This window comes from Acinonyx jubatus, chromosome B4 (assembly GCF_027475565.1).
Source record: "Acinonyx jubatus isolate Ajub_Pintada_27869175 chromosome B4, VMU_Ajub_asm_v1.0, whole genome shotgun sequence".
NCBI classification, from domain to species: Eukaryota; Metazoa; Chordata; class Mammalia; order Carnivora; family Felidae; genus Acinonyx; species Acinonyx jubatus.
The window spans coordinates 70,467,441-70,490,061 of NC_069387.1; the positions used below are offsets into that span (position 1 = coordinate 70,467,441).

The window sequence follows — 22,621 nt, forward strand, 5'->3', positions numbered from 1 at the left end:
TGTTGATTCAATGTTTCCATGCATAAAAAAAATATGAATCAGTTTGGCATGATATACCAACAGAAGAGAATATTCCATCTAGAATGTTATACGAAGCTCCAGGCCTGCATGCTGAATACTTGCAACAAAAGGCTTTCTTCAGGTCTAATTGGATTTGTACTCCTGAACTCTCCTCTCTCTGTCCCTGTTCAACTATTCTAGAGAAAAAAAAACCTAGAAAAGTGTTCATTTTTCTGTATTCAATCAAATCCAGCAACACATTTTCATATCTCAAAATCTTTCCTGAGCTGGGCTAAAAAACTCAAGCTTACCAGCACAAATGAAGTTAGCATTTTTCTCCTTCCTTGAGATTATTCCTGCCAATTCTATATCATCTAAGGTAAAATGGAACTCAAAGATAATTTTTAAAAAAGAAGAAATGATATTAAAATAACTTCAGTTGTGATCATTCATCCTGTCTAACATCTCTACAAAATATTTTCCCTGAAAGTTTGAAGTTGCATGATATTTTTAAGTGGCCATACAAACACCAATTTATTTAGTGTTAAAATGCAAATATACCCACCTCTAGACTTCTTATTTCATACAGCAAGAATGATTCTTTCAAAACTTAAAGTGATCATGATACTCCTCTTGCTCTCAACCCTTCCCTGATTTCTCCTCACTTTTTAAATACAGTTTAAAGGCTTTGCTATGGCTACAGTGTGTCCCAGTGAAGCCATCCTTTACCTCTCCCCACATCCCAGCCACACTGGCCTCTCTCTCCCTTGAACAGACAAAACACCTCACTGTCCCTCCTCTTGAGATGCTATTAACCCAACTGTTTTCATGGCTCACCAGCTAATTTATTTTAGGCCTCAGAGGGCGCCTCCTCAGAGAGGCTCTGTCTCACATCCCTTTCTTACAGGATTCCTTATTCACAGTGCTGTCTGTTATACTCTTTGAAATTGTCTGCTTATGTGTTGACAGTCTGTCTTCCTCATTAGACTATAAGTTTCATGAGGGCAGAGACCCTAATTTGTTCACTGGTGGAACTACACCTAAAAGAGAATTTATTCCCGGTAGAAACAAAAATTTAAAAGGGAAGTTGAACTTTACAGGTTGCATCTTTCACAGATATTCTATTGACCACATGAAGAAACTGAGTCTCCAGAAGATTAAATGAGTTTTCCAAGGTCACAGTTAATAAGCAGCTGAACTGGATCTTAGCTGTAGTTACTTCTGGCCCAAAAGCCTTTGATTGTAAGAAGCAAACATGAAAGAAAGGAATGTCCATGCTGACTTCCAACTTTTCAGAAATTTACACTTTTTATTTTCTAGAAAAGTCTATCAAATCTGTAATAGTTTTTAATCTCAGTTTATCTTTGTTTTTCTTCCATTCACCAAGAGTAAGTCCTAGTGTGGTTTTGCAAATCCCAGAACGTGAAAGCTAACAGGGTGTGACAGCTGGTATGTCCCATGCTCCTCACATTCAGTGGTCTGTAACAGGGTAAATGACACAATTACCTACTGTAATTACTGCTGCTGACAATACAGTTTCCCTGGTGGATGCTTTATGAAATTCAGAACTGCTTTTCTTGTCACTCCAATCCAAATCTCTGCCTATGTATTTTGGACAGTATTTTGCTAAACAAATGTATAAAAATTAAAGCCCAAATCTAAATGGACATTTATTACTTAGCATAATTCAAGTACTGTGTATGCATTCTGCTTTAATCTAATTTTTTGCACCAAAATGCAAATCTTTTTAACAAGGTTTTGCTTTAAATCAAGCATCGGTTCTCATTGGTTATAAACACACACAAAATGCTTCCTAGAAAAATAGATACACCAAAAAAGTCAGAACTGAATAAACAAAGCACTGGCCAAAATCCTGGTCTAGAGCAGACTGCTATACATCAAACTTGTTACTTATTTCATTTCAACTATAAAGACACTTGAGAATATATACAGACACAAACAATTATAATAGTTGACTGTTCTAAGTTTGGCTGCCAGTCAAAATCCTTCACAAATTACAGGTAGGCTGTCAAAATAAAAGATAAAAATGCAAAGGGACATAGTTGTCTGCATATATAACTTGTTTTACTTTAATTTTTTTTTAAAGTCCAATGAGTTTTTTTAAAAGTCCAAACTCCCATTCTAAGGCTGAGATTAGCAGATTGAATACCTTAAGCATAGTATTAAAAAGCATCTCACTTAGAGGAAAAAAAAAAGCATCCCATTTAGGAGAAAGTAGTACAAATTCTTTTTGCAAACACATTCAAGGAACACACCCTTTTATCCCTGTGGATAACACCAATACGTTTAACAGAATTACATTAGTAACCAGATGATTTTGATTTTGCAAATTAGTGGTTCCTGCTTTAATGATGCAATATATTCCTGGAAACCACACCAGAAGGCCGATTATTATTAAATGGGACTAATCATGTTCTTATTGGGTTCACATGTTCTACCACAGTTTGGCATCATCAGCAGAAACAGAAAAATAAATGGGTGAGGAGGTCAAAAGCAAAGGACGTGTGCCTGATAATCAATGCTGAATATGCTCTGCAGTGAAAAGAGGGCTGATATGGAACTCAAGTACCCAGTGACTTGAAACAGTAATCTTTATTCCATAGTGACACAGAAGAATTGGGCACCTCTTAACTTTTAAATTTAATATTCTTTGTTCTTTGTCACAAAATCAGAGCAAACAAGTGCTATACGAACCTCAAGATGGAAGTACTATATGGATATCAAGAACTGTAAGTCAAGATAAGGATATAAATCTCTGTATACAGAGCAATGTACTAAGAGGAGAAAATTTTACATTTTAAAATGTAACAACATGCAATGTTAGTTAATGATACCATCGATGTTGTAGAATCACTTCTGGAAGTGAAAGCAACGGTAAATCAGTAAATCCTATCTGAATTTTTTAGACTTTGCTGTTATCCAGTGGTTGCTAAAGAATCACAGCACACCTGCCCATATGGCAGAGAGTGGTAAACCATTTAGCTTGCCATATGACACAATCAAGGTCAAAATGCAACCTCATACAAGCTGAGATTGAAGTGACTAAATCTGTTATTCCAATCTTCAATCCCATTGTACCCCCTATGTAACACTCCCAACCAGAGAACTGCCCCCAGTTATTGGTCAGCATTTTGTTTCAGGGTATTTGGAACTGCTAATTTCTCTATCTGCAATGTTCTTTTTCCTCCCTCATAAATGTAGTGACGCCTTATCTGATCACCTAATCTAAGTAGGTCCCCAGTGCTGGCATCCATAACACAGCTTCATGGGAAACAATTATTAGCATTTTAGAACATTGATCCACTCTTCTGTTTACTAGTCCTCTACCCCCCTAGATGGCAAAGTCCATCAGGAACTATGTGACTAGCATTGTGCCCAGCCCAGAGCAGGCTTTCAATTGATATGAGCTGTATCAAAGTAACCTTTAGACTAAAGGGCTTCCCCCACACCCTGCCTTTGATCATACTTCACAACTCGAAATTTGAAATTTTCTAGGTCTGGAGACTAGTAAATACAAAGTTGAGGGATAAGACTAACAGCTTCTCCTTTCAATGAAGAATAATTGCATAATATCAGGTTTTTATTTGAATGCAGTTACATTTCAAGAGACATGATATTTTATGAAGCATATCTAAATTTGGGTAAAATACAGTCCAATAATATAATTTCATTCTACTGTATTAATTTTACTTAAGAGTGAGAACTATTTCTATAAAAGTAGCCTAAATTATAACGTTCAAACTGAAGTATGAAAGGATATAATTTCAGTTACAGCATATTAACAGAGTCCACTGTAAAACAAATTACTGCATTAGCAAGATTTTATGTATCCTCAAAAAAATTACCTCAGAATAATAAGAAAAAAAAGTATATTGAAAATATATACCCTATTGATAGGATTACCAACAGAATTATCTAAAACCAGATCCGTTTTTAGAGAATTAAAATATGAAGACTCAGTTAAAGAAATACTATGTCTACGAGTAGGACACAGGGCTGTGTTGTTCCTGCAGTAAAGAATCAGAGGCAGGGGCATCACAAAGATGCCAGAGGCAAGTTGGTTTGGAAATGTACAGGATGTCACCTTTATAGTCACTTATATTAATACAAGGTCTTCATTGACAGACTCCACATTTCAGAGATGCATTGGGCGCATACAGTGAAATAATACATTAGTAACTCTCTGGCACTTCTGGGTTAAAAGGTTATTTTCCTCATTCATTTTTATGAATATTATGGTAATTGAATAAAAATGCAGACTGAAAATATTCATTAGCAAATCATTTTCCCCAGACATCACCAGCAACCACACAGGCTGGCTTGCATTATCTTACATTTGCCGACACCATCATACATTTTCAACTACACTGCAATTGTTATTTCCTAACCTAGACCTAGAAGTAGATGAAGGTTTTAGAATACCAGTTTCCTTTAGACATTTATTTTCTAATCTACCTTTGACCTTCTGAAAAGATTCCCATAAATAGTACTGACTCAACAACAAAGAGTACTCTTTTAAAAAAAACAGCCTGGGCACCTGGGTGGCTCAGATGTTTAAGCGTCCAACTCTTGATTATGGCTTAGGTCATGGTCTCACGGTTTGTGAGTTTGAGCCCCATGGCGCCTACCTGGGATTCTCTCTCTCCCCCTCTCTCTCTGACCCTCCGCCGCTCATGCTCTCTCTCTCCCTCTCAAAATAAATAAATAAACATTTTTTTTAAAAAGATTAAAAACAGACCTATTGGTTACATGTTATAATAAATAGTGAAGAACAAATATGTGGTCCTATGTTCCTAATAGCCACATTAATTATGTTGAGGTTGGTTCATTATCCAAACAGCAGCAATACTTATATGCATATTTTACATATTTAACATTCTACCACGTTGGGTATATACAATATATACTGGTATAATCAACTACACTTGATATAAATAGGAAAATGCCTCATCATTTGGCTGGCATTTTTATCCAAGCTTATGTTTAGCTACTATTTGTTGAATATTTACAATGTATGAAGTACTCTAGCATGTGATTTACTTTGTCCTTTGATTTAATTTTCACAACAGCCCTATGAAATAGGTATTGGTATTGTTATTCCCACTTTACAGATGAGGCAAATGAGGCATAAAGAAGTTAAATAAATTTATCTAAGGTCATCATCTTTGACTTGGGGGATCTGTTGAATTCCAAGTGTAAATTTTTAAACACTAAAATAAGTTAAGACCTAATCAACCTAATAATCTTCATTTGAAATGTTATACCTTATGAAAAGTAAGGTGTATGCTACCCTTTACCTGTCCCAGCCATATGGCCACAGTGTGGCTTTGGTTACCACAGGGCACTATTCTAATCTCAAGTCTTAGAGTTGGTGTCTCTTGTGGGTTTCATTCTGGAACCATCCTTTAAAGTCAGGGTCATATCCTGCTATAAGGGTCCCACTTTAAAGATTTCTTTTAATAAATTTCATATATTGAAAAAAAAAGATGTTGTTTAACTAATACACATCAACAGTACAGTCATAAAGAAGAGACTCATTAGGAATAATAAGTGAGAAAAGAGTCACCTAAAAACAAAACAAAACAAAAGGATACTCCAAGAGATTTAGTAGTCTTATGAACATTTTTTGAGTACTGTTATATGGAACCAAGATTAGACATGTCCTGTGTTCCAAGGGGCAAAATAAGATTAGCCTAGTCAATGATCCAGGAACACAGTATTAGTATTAGCCTCCTTGCCTAAAATCCCCTTGCTTCACTCAATTCACCCAAATTATACCTTTTCTGAAAGACCTAACTCACATTACATCACTTTAGCAAAAATGTTTCTGATTGAGAAAATCCCCATTGAATTTGTTGTCCTCAGAACTCCTAGGAAATATTTTGCCTTCTTATTTGTTATGAAAACTTCCAAATAAACTAACCTCTTTGAGAATAGGACCTGTATCTTTTGAAGATGAAAACAGGTATCTATAAACGTTACTTTAAGTAAATTAAAGTAAATTTCCCCACATCATGGGAAAACACACGTAAATATCCCATGGGTTAAGAAAGAATCCCAATGGAAATTATGAAATATTTAGAAGTAATGATAGGGAGAATACTGCATATTAAAATTTGTGGGATATAGCTTAAGTAAAGATTAGATGGAAATTTATAGATTTAAATGCATTCATTGAAAAATATGGCTTTCAAAACAAGCAGAAATGGGCACCAGTATTTATTAGTAGTGTGATTGTAGGCAAGCTACTGAATATTCCAGTGCCTCAAGCTCATGACTTACTCAATGGGGCTCATAATACCAAATGCATTCTATTGTTTTGAAGATTACATAACATAGATAAAACATCTAGACCTATGCTTGACAGGCTGGAGGAATTATTTTTTAATATTATCATCACTTCCGCTTAACAAGCCAAAAAAACCAAAGTGATAAAGAGAACCAACATCTAATCAATGGCATCAATACATTTAAAGGGAGAAGAAAGTGGTAGCACCAGTTTGTATTACCACCCACAGTGCAAGAGGGTTCCCCTTTCTCCACATCTTCACCAACACCTATTGTTTCAAAACAAATGAGCAAAGGGAAAAATAGAGAGACAGAGAGAGTGACAGAGAGAGTGAGAGACAGAGAGAGAGAGAGAAGCAAACCAAGAAACAGATTCTGTTTCTAGAGAACAAACTGATGGTTCCCAGAGGGGAGTTATATGGGGGATGGGTGAAATAGGTGATGGGGATTAAGGAGTGTGCTTGTTGTGACGAGCACCAGGTGTTGTATGGAAGTGTGGAATGAGTATATTGTATACCTGAAACTAATACTACACTGTATGTTAACTAACTGGAATTTCAATAAAAACTTTTTAATAAACATGTAAGTAGAAGCCTATGGAAAAAAATTAAAGGGAGAACAAAGAATGTCTGCAGTAAGCCTGGAAAAGAGAAGCTAAAGGAAGTAGAATTTGTGATCTTCCTCCTTCATTATCTGGGGAAAGAACACATTGATCAAATACACCAGTATCCCAGTCTCCTTAGAATCATCTCATTAATTCTTTTCACTCTAACTATAATTCAATTATCTCTACAGTTTTTACACCACAGGAGAATGCTGTAAATAGGCCACAGAGAGCAACAGCTTTCTTGACTACACTGGTAAACAGGACTACCAGTGAAAATTGTGTGTAAAAAAAATCAAAATGGGGGATGCATGGGTGGCTTAGTCGGTTAAGCTTCTGACTCTTGATTTTGGCTCAAGTCATGATCTCAAGGTTGGCCCCGCATTGGGCTCTGCACTGACAGCATGGAGACTGGGATTCTCTCTTTCCCTCTCTCTCTGCCCTTCCCTCACCTCTCAAAATAATTGAATAAATTTTAAAAAATTAAAATAGGAAATAGGATAAGAAAATAGGAAGAAAAAAATATGAGCCCATAAAGAAGTAGGGGGAAAAACATGCAGATGGGCAAAATAAAAGTCACAATAGTCTGGTTATTATAAGCCAAGAGGCCAGGGCAACAGTATAAAATGCCAGAAAGACATGAGCAAAGGGATTTAAAGTAGGCATTTAGGAGGTCACTGATGATTTCCATGGGAGCAAATTCAGAAGGGGAGAAAAAGAAACCAGTTTACAAGAGATGAGTAATAGTAGTAAAGAGGCATGGTGAAGCCAAATATTAAACCACATTCTTCACATATTTCATGATTAGTCAGCTGGGGCGGGGGGTCCTCTCCATTCCGTAAAATTTCAAAGCCATAGAAACTATTTTACCCAGGGTGAATAGGAGTCAGTCGGGGGAAGAGACAAATCACAAAAGGTAATACATACATCTCTTAAACACTTTTAAGTTAAAATATGTAAATGAACATTTATTTATCAGTCTCGAATGGAGGCCAATTGTTTTGCTTTGAGTTTCTCAAAGTCTTCCTTTCATAAATCATACCAATTATGTATTCTGTGGGACTGCCAGCCTCAATATATCTAAAACGGAGTGAGAAATTAAAGACAGCTGCAGAGCAATCTGAAGAATTGTAAATTTCTATATTTTACGGTTTTCTTACCTATACCTAATCTGATAACACATTTTCAGTGGCTTGACTGAACCATGTTTTTCCTATATTTTTAACTTACTTTTTTAATGAACCAACACACCCTTTTTAGAAAATATTAGCTTATTTGGTGGTTTGGTTAAGTTGTGGTTAGTTAATAGAGCTTCTACTATATAGGGAAAATTGCTATCTTTCTTTCTACACTTAAACCATCCCTGTAAAATTCCTTACTGTAAGGGAAAATACATTCAGATATAATAAGAGGTGGCCAGCTGAAAAGCTCTGCCATAAAATAAACCCATTAATTGACCACATGTCCTATATATAACTGACGTTGATACAATCCCTTCTGAAACAACTTACAGAACTATGTTCAGTAAGAAAACGTATGTGAAATACTCTGAACACTGTACAGCATTTTACAAAAGCAAGTGCTGATTATTATTAGAGAAAGATTTATACCACTTGTCATTCATTTTTAACCATTCATTGTTACCCAACAATTGTTTATTGAGCACCTACTGTATAACACACACTGCTAGAGGCTTAAAATACAATGAAGGAAAGAGGGATGAAACAGATGGATGGACAAGCCACAGTGAGTGTTATAAAGGAAAAAGTTTGGAATGTTTTGAGAATAACATGGTAGACGAATATTAAACTGGTGGTCTTAGATAACCCTTTAAGACCTAAAGAATGAGTTACAATCAATCCCGTAAAACCAGGAGAAAGAATTGTTGCAGGCAGAATGCATAAGGTGTGCAAGGGCCCAAATGCAGACAAGAACCTCATGAGTTTGAGACCTGCAGAAAAGCTGTGTGTCTAAAGTGAAGGGAGGCAGGGTCACCAGGGTGGCTCAGTTGGTTGAGCATCTGACTCTTGGTTTTGGCTCAGGTCATGATGTCACAGCTCTGTGGGTTTGTGCCCCACATTGGGCTTTGCAGAGGCAACATCGAGTCTGCTTGGGATTCTCTCTCCCCTCTCTCTGCCCCTCCCCAACTCTTGCTGTCTCTGTCTCTCTCAAAATAAATAAATACACTTAAAAAAATAATAAAGTGAGGTGAGGCAGAGGGATTGGCATGCAATAAGGCTGGAAAGGTAGGCAAAACCCAGGTCATGCAGTGCCCTTTAGGACACATTAAGAGATGATCTATTTTTTACCCTAAGATCAATTGTAAGCCACAAAAAGGTATCAAAGACTTAAAAAAAAGTCACTATGCAGTGGTGTAGGGAATGGGTTGGAGCAGGGCAAGTATGGAAGAAAAGAGGGCATTAAAGGATATGGTCCTAGACTACAGTGGGATATGGGACATGGAGGCACAGGGAGAGAGACAAAATATATTTAGAGATGAAACTGATACATTTGCTAACAGATTATTCTATTAGTTTGGGGTGGGGGAGAGAGAGAAGGCATAAGAGAGATCAAGATTCAAGCCTGCATGAGGATTAGGCCTGCTAGGGGGAAAAGTAGAAAAGAAAGTCTACACATAGCAAATCTGATTGTAAATAATCACCAAATGCATACACCACACACATCCACATATATTTGCTTGACATTCATGAACCTGTGCAAACTAACCCCTTTGCAGTACTGTCTCACCCACTCCAACACACCCCATTCCTGACACACACATAAATCAGCCTGAGTTGAACTGGCCACTTGGTATTTCCTAATAAGTCCTTGAATTACTTCATTGAATTCTCTTTCTTAAAAACCATTCTTATTCCTTGCTAATCTTCCTTATTCTTCACAATCACTAGGTACTCAGATGTTCAATCTAGAAATGAGTCATATTTAACCTCCCCCTTTCCCTCATTCTGTACCACCCATAAATCACAGGTCCTGATGATTTCTCTCTCACAGTATCAATCTGTCCACTTTTCTCCATTTACAGGGCTATCACCCTGGCCTGGATCACCATTATCCACTGCCTAGAAGAGTCTCCTAACTGGTCCTTCCAATTATACTTTCACTTCTAACCAAATCATTCTGCAAATAGTCCTTATAAACATGTCTTTAAAACATAAGTCAGATCGAGTCTCCCCTTTGCTTAAAAGACTTCATAGCTGGGGCACGTGGATGGCTCAGTTGGTTAAGTGTCTGACTCTTGATGTTTGTTCAGGTCATGATCTCAGGGTCATGAGATCGAGCCCTGCATTGGGCTCTGTGCTGAGTGTGGAGCCTCCTTGGGATTCTCTCTCTCTCCCCCTGTCCTGCTTGTACTCTCTCTGTTTCTCTCTCCCTTAGTTTAAGACTGCACGATTTGGGAGGCACCTGGGTGGCTGTCAGTTAGACATCAGACTTCACCTCAGGTCATGATTTCAAGGCTTGTGAGTTTGAGCCCTGCATCAGGCTCTCTGCTGATAGCTCAGAGCCTAGAACCGGCTTCAGATTCTTTGTCTCCCTCTCTTTCTGCCCCTCCCCCATTTGTGCTGTCTCCGTCCAAAAATAAATAAGCATTAAAAAAATTAAAAGAATAAAGACTGCATGATTTGGCCCACCCTACCCTTCATTCTTACTCATGCCACCTTCCTCTTTGCTCACTATGCCACAAGCCCGATGCCTCTTTTGAGTCCCTCCAACACATTAACTTTTATTCCAGCTGAGGGCAGCTAGATATACCTTGCAGTCATTACCTTTTCTCGAGTGTGTATATATCTCCCAAAGAAAGTTGTAAATTCTTTGAAGTCAAGGACTTATTTGTACAGTTTATTGTTCAGGGCTAATGCTCAATAAATATGTGCTAATTGTTTCACAGATACAAAAGTGCTAAAAGACAATTGTCATGAACTTTCAGGTTATCGTCATCATCATCACCACACTTTTAGTTTATTGGACACTTACTATGAAACAAGAACTCTATGCAACCCTTTTCACTGAGTCTTCACAACAACCCCACAAGGTAGAGGTTGTTATCCCAATTGTAATACTCATGATAAAACTAAGGCTGAAGGGTAAATGTTTTGCCCAATATTATTCAGCAATTAAATAATAGAGCTGGGATTTTAACCCTGATCTGTCTCTATACATAATTAGTTATTCTGCCTTCCTGAATTTCCAAGAGCTTTAAATTAAGTGCTTAATTTTTCTCTGGTTTTCATAAAAAAACAGTTTTAAGCATCCAAAATTTGTAACATCAGTTACATGTGTGACTGTTTCTACATTCTCTACATTGTTTAGATATCTTATGCTGATGGTGCACTGCTTCAGTTGCTATTTTGGGAACATGGTTGCCTAGCAACAAGCATTATTAGGCTGAATGATATTCCAGATTGTATTCTGTTATAATATAGTTGAACAGTATTCATATAGAAATATTTTAGGAACAATGGGGGCAAATTCAGTGCAACGTATTATAAAATAGGAACTCTACAATATAGCATACACAATAAGGTGGACGGTTTTCTGTTGAGTTTCCAAATGCTTTCAAGTCCTCAAATGTATTTGGAATCCAACATGGTTGGGAGTGACCACAAGGAACTGAGGATGGTAAAACTTTAAAATCAACCCAGTGAAGATAGTAGAGTTGGAAAGAACTATGTTTACTTTAGAAAGGGGGAAAAACTGCTCCACAGATGCCAGGTCCTAGCCAGAATTCTCACCGCTACCTTCTCTTGGAACCAGATGTTCTCACAGCTATCTTCTCTTGGAACCAGATGTTCTCACAGCTACCTTCTCTTGGAACCAGATGTAACTGAGAAGTATCATATGGCTAGCTCCACACAAAGCCATCACCACCAGCAAAAAAAAAAAAGCAAAACAAAGCACATATCTGAAAAATGGTGATGTTAGTACTATCATCTTCTTACATAAAAAATAAGTTATTGGGAAAATACAGGTACATAATACATATCCAAAGCATAAACCAGGAACAATGCAAAGGGATCTCAACTCCTTGGCAGTTAAGTCATATTTCTTTTCCCTCAGCTTATTTATTAAAACATTCTATTTCTAGAAGTAAGTGATGAAGTTAACTGTAAAAATCTAGCAAATTTCGTTCATGATAAAAAGGGAGTTGAACAAAATGAAGGATAATGAAATGATAGGCTTTTTGCAAGACATCTAGTAACCCTGGTGTCTGACATAAAGCCAGTCTCCCCTGATGACTTGAGAGGCAACCTAAGACCAAGCTGATTAAAATGCCCCTCTTAGCTCTTATGTGTTCTTAAAAAAAGTAGGAAGAAAAAAATAAATTACAATGACGAGGGAAAGGAAAGAAAAGAAGTAATAAACAGAGTAAGGTGACAGAGCAGAAGGACCCCAGGATTTAGCATCTGAAAAGCTAGTCAGGGGCCAGTTGTTTAAAAATTGTGAGGCCTTGTATCAGTTTCTTAATTTTCAGAGTCAAAATTTTTTCCTCTGTGAAATGGAGATAATATTGCCTCCCTTGCCTAATTTACAGGTTTTCGTGAACCTAGAAAAGATTGATCAGTTAGGTCACTCTTGCACTTTCCCACAGCTCAGTTTATGAGTCCCAAGAGATGGGTACAGGCAGAGAGAATAGGCTGGTAGTTCATCATCTAGGCAAGAGTTTCCAGATGATTCTTAACTTGATAATTATGCTATCCAACCTGAAAAATAGTTTGAAAACTCATAATTTACTAGAAATCAATGGGAAAAAACATCAAGAGCCAAAATAAATACAAGGGTTAAAAGATATGAGCAAATATTCACAAAAGAAAAAAAAAGGCAATACACATGACAGAACAATGTTCACATTGTAATAAAGGTCATTGAAAAATATGAAGATATATCTATCTTTGTATTTTGGTGAATGTATAGAATTTACAGCTAAAAAAGGAAAAAGTACCAGTACAAATGAAAGTTCAGACAGACAGCCTTCTCTTACACTGCTGGTGGGAATATAGATTGGAGCAAACTCTCAAAGGGCAGTTTCATAATATGCATCTAAAGTACTAAAGTGTACAGAACTTAGGCCAAATCATTCTCTTTATAGAAATGTTTCCTAAGGAAATTATTAGAGAAGCTTAAAAAAATTCCTACACCGATATTATCTGTAAGAGTGACATTTTGGTACGAACTTAAAATTTCAACCATATATGACTGGCTAAATAAATTAGAGTTTGCTATTTTATAGAATGTTATGCCACCGTTATGAATTATGTCATAAAATATTACTGATAAATGAGAAAGTATCCATACTAAATTACTCATTTTAAAAGATTAAAAAACAGTATTATGGTATGAGTCCAATTTAATTGAAAAAGATACACATACATTGCACACACAAAAGAATAAAACTGTTTCTAAAATACTAACCAGCAGTATCTCTAGAAGATGGGATACTGGGAGATTTTAACCTCCTTCCTCCCTCTTTGGGCTTTTCTGTATTTATTTTAATGGGTAAATCTATTACACCTTTATCAGAAAAAAAATGACTCCTATACAAAGGAAAATAGGTAGCAGCATGAAAGCAGCAAATTTAGGGTTTCATGTAAATATGGCATATTTGAATTCACCAATGTCAAGCTCTTTCAAATATATGTGTTTATTTTCCCCTGAATTTCAGTAGGGTTTCTACTGATAAATATTATCTGAATTCATTTTGGTGAACTGGTTCCATTACAAGCATAAGGACATGCAGATTTTTTTAAAGGTTTTTTTATTCATTTTTGACAGAGAGTGAGCATGCATGAGTGGAGGAGGGGCAGAGAGTGAGGGAAAGAGAGAGAATCCTAAGTAGGCTTCACACGGCCAGCACAGAGCCCAACACAAAGCTCAAACCCACAAACTGTGAGATCATGACGTAAGCTGAAACCAAGAGTTGGATTTTTAAAAAAAAATTTTTTAACGTTTATTTATTTTTGAGACAGAGAGAGACAGAGCATGAACGGGGGAGGGTCAGAGAGAGAGGGAGACACAGAATCTGAAACAGGCTCCAGGCTCTGAGCCGTCAGCACAGAGCCCGACGCGGGGCCTGAACTCACGGACCGCGAGATCATGACCTGAGCCGAAGTCGACCGCTTAACCGACTGAGACACCCAGGCACCCCTCAAGAGTTGGATTTTTAACTGACTGAGCCACCCAGGTGCCCCAGGATATACAGATTTTGCAAAATTAAAAAGAAAAGCTTATCTATACTTTTAAAAATAGTAGTATTCCAAACAGGAGAAATTCCAAGTAGGAGTTTCTACTTGGAACAATATCAATAAATTCACCAGAGAAAATCTAATCTAGTCAGGGAGATGTCTCATAGGATAAAGCAAACTGCAAAGGAATAACATCAGAAAAAAAAACTTTGGGCTGAAAGTGACTCAAATTTGCACTTACTACTGATATAGAAAAAGATTCAGCTGTTGACACACTAAGAACACAGGGAGGTTAGCACAGGGAGATGAACAACCTCATTCTATTCCTCTGCTGGGATAATCTTGGAATAACACCTTCAGATCATTTTGTTGCAGTAGAAGAAAAAATACAGACATAACACGTTTGGTTTAAGAAGAGCAATAAACATGAGTAAGGAGCTAGCAGGAACGACATGGAGATGTGCTCATCGCATGACATGTAACTGAGTTTAATTTTGGATAATATATCCGAGATAAACTCTAAGCAATGTATCTAAGAAATGAAAAGAACCACGGCTGCCACCTACTAATATTTATAAGGCGTACCCTCAACTTCTCCTCAAATAATCAGGCAAGTATGGCACCTGGATATCACAAAGCCTAATTGAATTTAGGCTCATCTTTCTTGTGAACTATTTGATCTTCAGTCTTAGGAAGGCACTAATAAACCCCAAAGATATCCTTTACCAAACAAGCTAAAGTGTACACATACACAATATTCCATATGCTTTAATATACTTTGTACTCCTTATAACTCCGATGTGATGTGCTTTGATGTTCTTGGTAGCTAATCGGCAGATATCTAATGAATGAATTAATGAATCCATATATCTACTGATACTCTCGAGAACTATTCTGGGAACCCAGTGATGAACAAAACAGAACCAGCAGACATTTTCCCTTTGAGGAGCTCACAATGGCTAAGGAAAGATAGTCAATAAGTAAGAAAAACACACAGAGGTGTTGTGTGCATTAGCTTCTGCAGGAAACACAGCAGGTAAAATGATGGGGAACCACAGGGCATAAGGAAGAGGCTACTGAGTGTGGGCATGAAAGGAATACTTAACTTAAAACCTAAAAGATGAGGAAGAGTCAACTGTGCAAAAGGAAAGGGAGGAAAGCATTTCAAGAAAAAAAGACACAATATAGGACTGAAGAAGAAAGAGGCTTGTAATTTCTTCCAGGACATAAGAAGAGGCCAATAAGACTAAGCATGAGAAGCAAGACAGAGTAGAATGAGAGACAAGGTAGGAGAGGTGACCATAATAGGGTGACTTAGACTTGTACAATGGGAGGAAGACAGAGACAAGGGTCTGGATTTGAGCTCTGATTTGAAAACCCAAACCCAGAATATGTAGATGAATTGAATGTGGGAAGTGTGCAAGGCATCAAGAGTGTCCTCAATGCCCACGGCTTTAGCAAAAGTGTGGTGGCAGAGGCAAAAATGGGTTAGACTGGGAGAGAAATGCTTACTTATTCTGAATTCCAACTTGCTTCTTGGGTTCAATAATCTCTTTTATAGTTGAAAAATAGAATGGAATTTCATAGTATCTGGTTAACCATATGCTATTTTATAGCCATTGTTGTAGGCACTTCAAAAAATCTAATACTTTTAATCTTTACAATACTTTTATATAGAGGGTATAATTTCTCCATTTTACCAACAGAGAAAGACACTCGGAGGTAGAGTAACTGGTTGGGTTTCCCAGTTAGTAAGTGAGAGGTGTTTTCATACACCCCTCACCCCCCTAAATTCTAGCTAATGTTTCCCCCTCCCTCATTTTGCATCCACCCTTATAATTTTCTAAAAGCAAATGACCATAGCATGTTACTTATAACTGTTTAGCAATCGGATTGTCTTTTATTAATTTGAGATAAGTGACAAATGAATACATATCTACTTCCTCTCATAGACAATAAAGTCCCCAAAGGTATAGGTCTTATTGATATTTGTATCATCCGTAGCACTAAGTACATGTCTCTAACGAGCAGTTAATAAATATTTTAAAACATCACTTATGCCAGGCACTGCTGTAAACTTCTTACATATGTAATAAACTCATCTAATCCTTACACTGAGTGTGAAGTAGGTATTATTATTTCCATTCCCATTTTATAGAAGAGGAAACATGGACTAAGTTAAGTCACTTGCTGAAGGTCACATATTGAACAAGGTGAACAGTTAGAATTCAAACCCAGGTTGTCTGGCTCAAGTGATGTGTGTGAACAATACTATACTGTCTACTGAATATGAAGGAAAGAGTTCAACTTAAAGAAAGAAGTCAGAGAAAAACTTGAATGAATGGAGCTTAAAATCACTCTTTATCCAGGCAGCAATTTTGATTGCTAAGTCAAAATACCACTGGGGGAGTGCCTGCCTGGCTCAGTCAGTCAAGCATCCAACTCTCGATTTCAGCTCAGGTCATAATCCCAGGGTCATGTGATCGTGCCCCACTTCAGGCATCGTTTAAGCAGCATGGAACCTGGTTAAGATTCTCTCCCTCCCTCTCTCTCTGCCCTTACCCTGCTACTGTAAGGGTTTTTCTCTAAAACAAAACAAAACAAAACAGGGGCACCTGGGTGGCTCAGTTGATTGAACGACCGACTTCGGCTCAGGTCATGATCTCACAGTTTGTGAGTTCAAGCCTCATGTCGGGCTCTGTGCTGACAGCTCAGAGCCTGGAGCCTACTTCAGATTCTGTGTCTCCCCCTCTCTTTACCCCTCCCTGCTCACGCTCTGTGTCTCTCTGTCTCTCAATAATAAATAAATGTTAAAAAAATAAAAAAAATAAAAAATAAAACAAAACAAAACAAAACAAAACCCAAAACAAAACAAAACAAAATAGTGGCCCTAGTGGCCCTGTGAATATGGGATATTATTTAAACTTCTGTTATTTCACTTCCTAAATATGTAAAATGAGAATAATAGTACACTGATCTGTACGATGGTTACTAAGATTGCATGAGAAAATGTATATAAAGGGATTAGCATTGTGTCCTGCACAATGTTAGCTCTTGTTATCAGCACAATGCCTTATGTGTTGGTGTTCAGTAATTAGTTGTTTAATGAATGGCTGGTTGTATGAGTTCTGTTGGAGAGGACATACCAAAGTGCAATAGTACACACGATTCTAATAATCTAGAAGGAATATGAGGCTACTACAAGCCAAAAGCATGGAGGGAAGTGCCAAGGAGTGGGCAGCATGTCCCCTACACAATTATACCTGGGACTGGCTCTGATATATAACCTGACAGACATGAACTTGGAGCCAAACTTCACAACTGTATGTTTGGCTCACATATCCATACTCTGAGGACAGTTTTGCTTTCCTTCAAATGATGGGGAAAAAAAAGAATAGCCAAATGTTATCTCCTCTTCTTATATGAATAGGATCCCCCCACTTATAATAGCTGAGAATTTGAGCAAGCTACTCAGCCTCTCCAAGACACAGCTTTCTCATCTATCCAGCAGGGATATCTGCAGCATAGGATTATGTTAACTAGATATCTAGCACAAGGGAAGCATTCACAAGATGATAGCTCTACATTCCTACTCTAAGACCAATGCTGCCCAAATCTAAGACCTACTCATGAATTGAGGAAACTACTTCTGAAAAGACAAATTGCTCTGATTATGTGAATGCTTTAGCCAATCACCTGTTCGCTCTCATTCTAGCAGAGATAGGATATCAACTTTAATTAAGTGATTAAAGAAACATTTATGAAATTCACCAAGTTTTACTCTCTGTGGGTGGGGATGAAAAAGACACAAAGCCTGTCTTCAAATAACATGTAATTTAATGAGAGAAGACAAATGTGTAAACTACAAAACCACAAAACCAAACAGATTTAATTAAGAACTACAGAAATGTAGATGAAGAAATCTACTGAAAATGTCATACTGTGAAAAGGAAGGTAAATACTAAATCCACTTGAGCTTCATGCTATTAACTGATAAATAACCCACACTTCCTAATGAGAAGACTCAAAGATACTTCATACAGATGAGACCATGTTTACTAAAGCATAGAAGGTAAGTAGCATTTCAGTATGTGAAGAAAAAGGTAAAAAATAAAATTAAAAAGCTGTTTGGGTTGTAAAAACCACATCAACGAAGACATTCTCAGCGAATGGTATAGTAAAACCTGCCATAATGGAATAAGAGGAGTTTAAAAATTTAATTGGGTAAAATAAAGATTATGAGGTTACCGAAAAACATTATTTTTAGTTGGTTGTCCAGTTACCGTGTGACACAGTGTGGTTGGGCAGGGGGCAGGTGCTGCCGCCCCTGGTTTCAGGCAGTACAGCTGCTCAGTTTTCCTGGCTGAGACTAGGAGGGAGCAGAAGAGTCTGCTGCATAGGTCACTATGTTTGGAGGTTACCCCGTTGTGTGGGAGAGGTGGGCAGAAGCAGACAGGGAGGTTATCAGGCTGGATTCTGAGATGGACACGTGTTGGGATATTGAAGTCTTCCACTAGATGGTTTCAGGGCACATTCTCTGTTGAATCCTTGCAAAGTTAAATATGCTTTGAATTGAACTAAAATCCCAGACGATCATTAGTCAGTTACCTCCTACTTCCTTTCTTCTCCCACCACCGCCCCCACAAAGTTGAGACCTTTAGTTCACCCAGTTTGAGAATGGGGGCTGGAGCCAATTATATCAGCATTTGTATTACAGTGTGGTACCCTATCAAGTTGTAGCTTATCAAGCCCCACTATAATAGTTCTGCAAAGTAGAAGCAGCCTGTGGTGTATAGAAGGGTGTAGTTGGACATGAAGCTAGAAAGACAGACTGCTTTTTTAACTGTATGAATGTTGTTCTGTGGGCAATGAGAAGTCACTGAAGTTTCTAGAGAGGGAGATGACTACATTGAATAGGAAGATCAAACTGTTGATAAAGTTCAGGTCATAATGAGGCAAAAAATTGCACACAGTGGATTGTCAGTAGAATATCTAAAATGTCCGGGTAAAAAAACAATGAAGGTTTGAACTTAGATAGTGAGAGTGGACTAGTTATAATGCCAACTTATATTTTTATAATGCTTTGAAAGGTATTCATCATTCTATCATGTATAGTCTTACCATAGAATCCCACACCAACCAAGCAGATTAAGGAGTAACGACAATGTAGTTTCTTTCCTTCTCTCTTCATCTCTCATAACTTCTCTCCCGCTCCTCCACCCTCCCCCCCACATCCTGCATCTCAACTGCCTATTTTAGAAACAACATCCATTGTGTGAGTCAAGATAGGAAGCAGGGTACCCTACCCCCGCACAATGAAAGCCAAAGCAAGGCAAGACTTGTTCTCCCTCAGCCGAGCTCCTGCCACTTGGCAAATACAAGGTCGTGTGACATAAACTAAAACAACTACATGCTTCTTCCCAGGAATCTTGAACATAGAATGAGTGATGGGAAAGCAAAGAGATTATTAGCATTCATTTTCAGTACTATGTATTCTCATACAGCATCATGCAGTGGTCCCCAGCAGTAGGGGTGACATGTTTTGATCCCCCCATCCTGAGAAAAGTGTTACGCTGTCAAAGATTTCAGAGATGCCTTGGGCTCTGAACATTTTTCAGACTGCTCTTTAAGCTTTATATATATTCTTTGAGCCCCTTACACATTTCTATCTAGGAAATCCCTTGAAGCTTAAGACAGCCAAATTTTTCCTATTACTTGCAACTAAGAGCCGAGACTACATATAAACAAGTCATATTATCCTCCTGTTTGCTGACAGGAAATTGAGATTCAGAAAGGCTGAGAGTTGCCTGTGATCACAAGGGCAGGTGGTAGGCAGCTGCACAGGGCTCTCAACACAATGCATCAGTTGTTTATCAATGGATTCATCAGATTCTGCCTTGAAATGTGGAAAGCTTTACTGCTAAAGGAGGGGTAAAACCACAAACTGTAATGTGTACAAAGAGAAGCCAAACAAAATTAAAAGCATCGTTAATATCAGCCAAGCTACATACAGCCCCAGGCCTAAGTCCTCCAGCAGAAGACTTCCAAACAGTAACATGTCCCTTTTTACTGATTAACTCACAGTGAAATCCACAAACGAAATATACATGTTGTATTCCCCTTGATGATTACATTCTGTGTAATATCCTGTCACCTCTTTACAAGACATAGACTACTACCCCCTTCTGAGAGATACAACATCAAAGAATAGAGAAGCTCTTAGAAAACAAAACAACATCCAGGGGCACCTGCATGGCTCAGTTGATTGAGCATCCAACCCTTGATTTTGGCTCAGCTCATGATCTCACGGTTTGCGGGATTGAGCCCCACATCAAGCTCTGTGCCTACAGCATGGAGCCTGTCTCCCTCTCTCTCTGCCCCTCTTCTGTGTGTACATATGTACTCTTTTTCTCAAAACAAACAAAAAACTTTTAAAAAAGGAAAACAAAACAACATCCAGTTTTCAGTATTCAACAGTTTTACTTCCACATACCTTTTTTAGTTTATCAACAAATTATATATGTTTTTGGTCTAAATAATTTGTTCTGCTATAAACTTTACAATAAACTAAAATTTTAGAGGAGTTTTTAAAAACTGGCCAAGTATCTGACACTATGCCATAATGGCATAAAAGTTCTCCTTGTGGCATTACTCTTTAAATTTACTATAATTTAATTTCACAAGGAAAACCAATACAGATGAGTTCCAAATTTATTGAAGTGTCTGATGGTTCTTCTGGGGTTTATATCAATGTTACTTACAGATTTAGTAGGGTCATGACTCATAAAGAAGCCAAACCTTTGACATTATTTCTATATTAAAATATCCATGGCTTAAGATGACCATATTTATGTTCACTTTAATACTATCAATCATAGGTTGCAAACTAAAAATACTCTAATTTATGAGTCGGACAGACAAAGTAAATGGATGAGGCAGACTGGCTGTAAGAATTCTGGTATTCAAACATTAGTTTTCTTCCTGGAACTGCTGAGTCTCAGTGACTAGAAGACAAGTAGTGTGGTGAACTGGACAGACCTTAAGGGCTGCTACTATTCAGCTGCAGTGATACAGATCCAGAATTAATGGGGAACAATCTGGAAATCTGGCTGGAAATCCAGGTTTTCATAATGAAATCTCTTGACTGATTAAATGTAGAACAATTAAAAAGTCCCAAAAGCCAACTATATTGTCCCTGAAAGCTAATGCTGGCCCATAGGTCACTAATCTGTGACTCAGATATAGTCTTGCTGGCATGGAACCTTCCCAAATTTAAAGGTCATTCTCAACAACCCTACATTCCATCCAGAGGGTCTATGGCAGCAGCAATCCTCTGAAAATCATGTAAGTCTACAAATGAATTTTTAAAATAGTGTTTTGAAAATTATTGTCTGCCAACTTCCTTCACATCATTAAGTTCAGAATCTTTTAAAAAGGAGGCAGATGAGAAATACACTATATCATCATTTAATTTACTATGTTTGGGGTAAATGTATAGTCTATTTCTGAATAATTTTGTGTGTTTATGTGTGTGTTTGTTAGACGTAGACTAGGAAAATGTTTTTAAAATAATGAGCATCTTTTACCTTTTTTCTAAGTTTATTTATTTTGAGAGAGAAAGAGAAAGAGAGCAACCAGGGGAGGGACAGAGAGAGAGCAAGAGAGAGATTCCAAGCAGGCTCCACACTGTCAGTGCAGAGCCCAACGCAGGGCTCAATTCCACAAACTGTGAGATCATGACCTGAGCCAAAATCAAGAGTCGGATGCTTTACCGACTGAGTCACCCAGGCTCCCCTGAGCATCCTTTACTTTTACGCCAAAAACAAATATGAAAAAAGTGACCCAATCATTAAAGTGAGGAATGTGGGCATAAATATGAACGAGGTCTCCCCTTCTTAACAGACTTCATTTCCTCACAAACACCAGACTTACTCTAGGATTATTAGAATTGAATTATTGCTCCTCAACGACTGGGAAAGAGAAGGGAACTGGGAATCATTTTTAAATATAGTATTGGAACGTTCAACAGAGTTAGCTAATAATAATCATAATGCATTAGTTTTCTTTGGTTCTCATAACAAATTACTCTAAACTCAGTGGCTTGAAACAACATAAATTCATTATACCTCTGTAGGCCAGAAGTCTGCCATTGGTCTATAAGGCTAAAGTCAAGATGTCTACAGGGCTGCATGCCTTTCTGGAGGCTCTGTTTTCCTGGTTTTCCAGCCTCTAGAGCCTGTTTCTCTAGAGGCTGTCCCCATCCATGATCCCCTCTCCATCTTCAAAGCCAGGAATGTTGTAGCTCTCTGACCATTCTTCCATAGTCACATCTTCCTCTGACAACAGTCAGGAAAGTTCTTTTGTAAGGACTCATGTGATTAGATTGAACCCACTGTATAATACAGGGCAATCCCCTCATTTCAAGGTCTTTAACCTTAATTAGGTCTGCAAAGCCCCTTTTGCCATGTGAAGTAACATATTTACAGGTTCTAGGGATTAGGATGAGGAC

General features: G+C 37.6%; 1 protein-coding gene across 3 annotated transcripts in view; it reads right to left on the reverse strand.

The window, feature by feature from the left end:
• NELL2 (neural EGFL like 2) overlaps positions 1 to 22,621 on the reverse strand; it is a 383,690-nt gene that overhangs the window by 110,220 nt on the left and 250,849 nt on the right. The gene's annotated exons all lie outside the window — the stretch shown is intronic.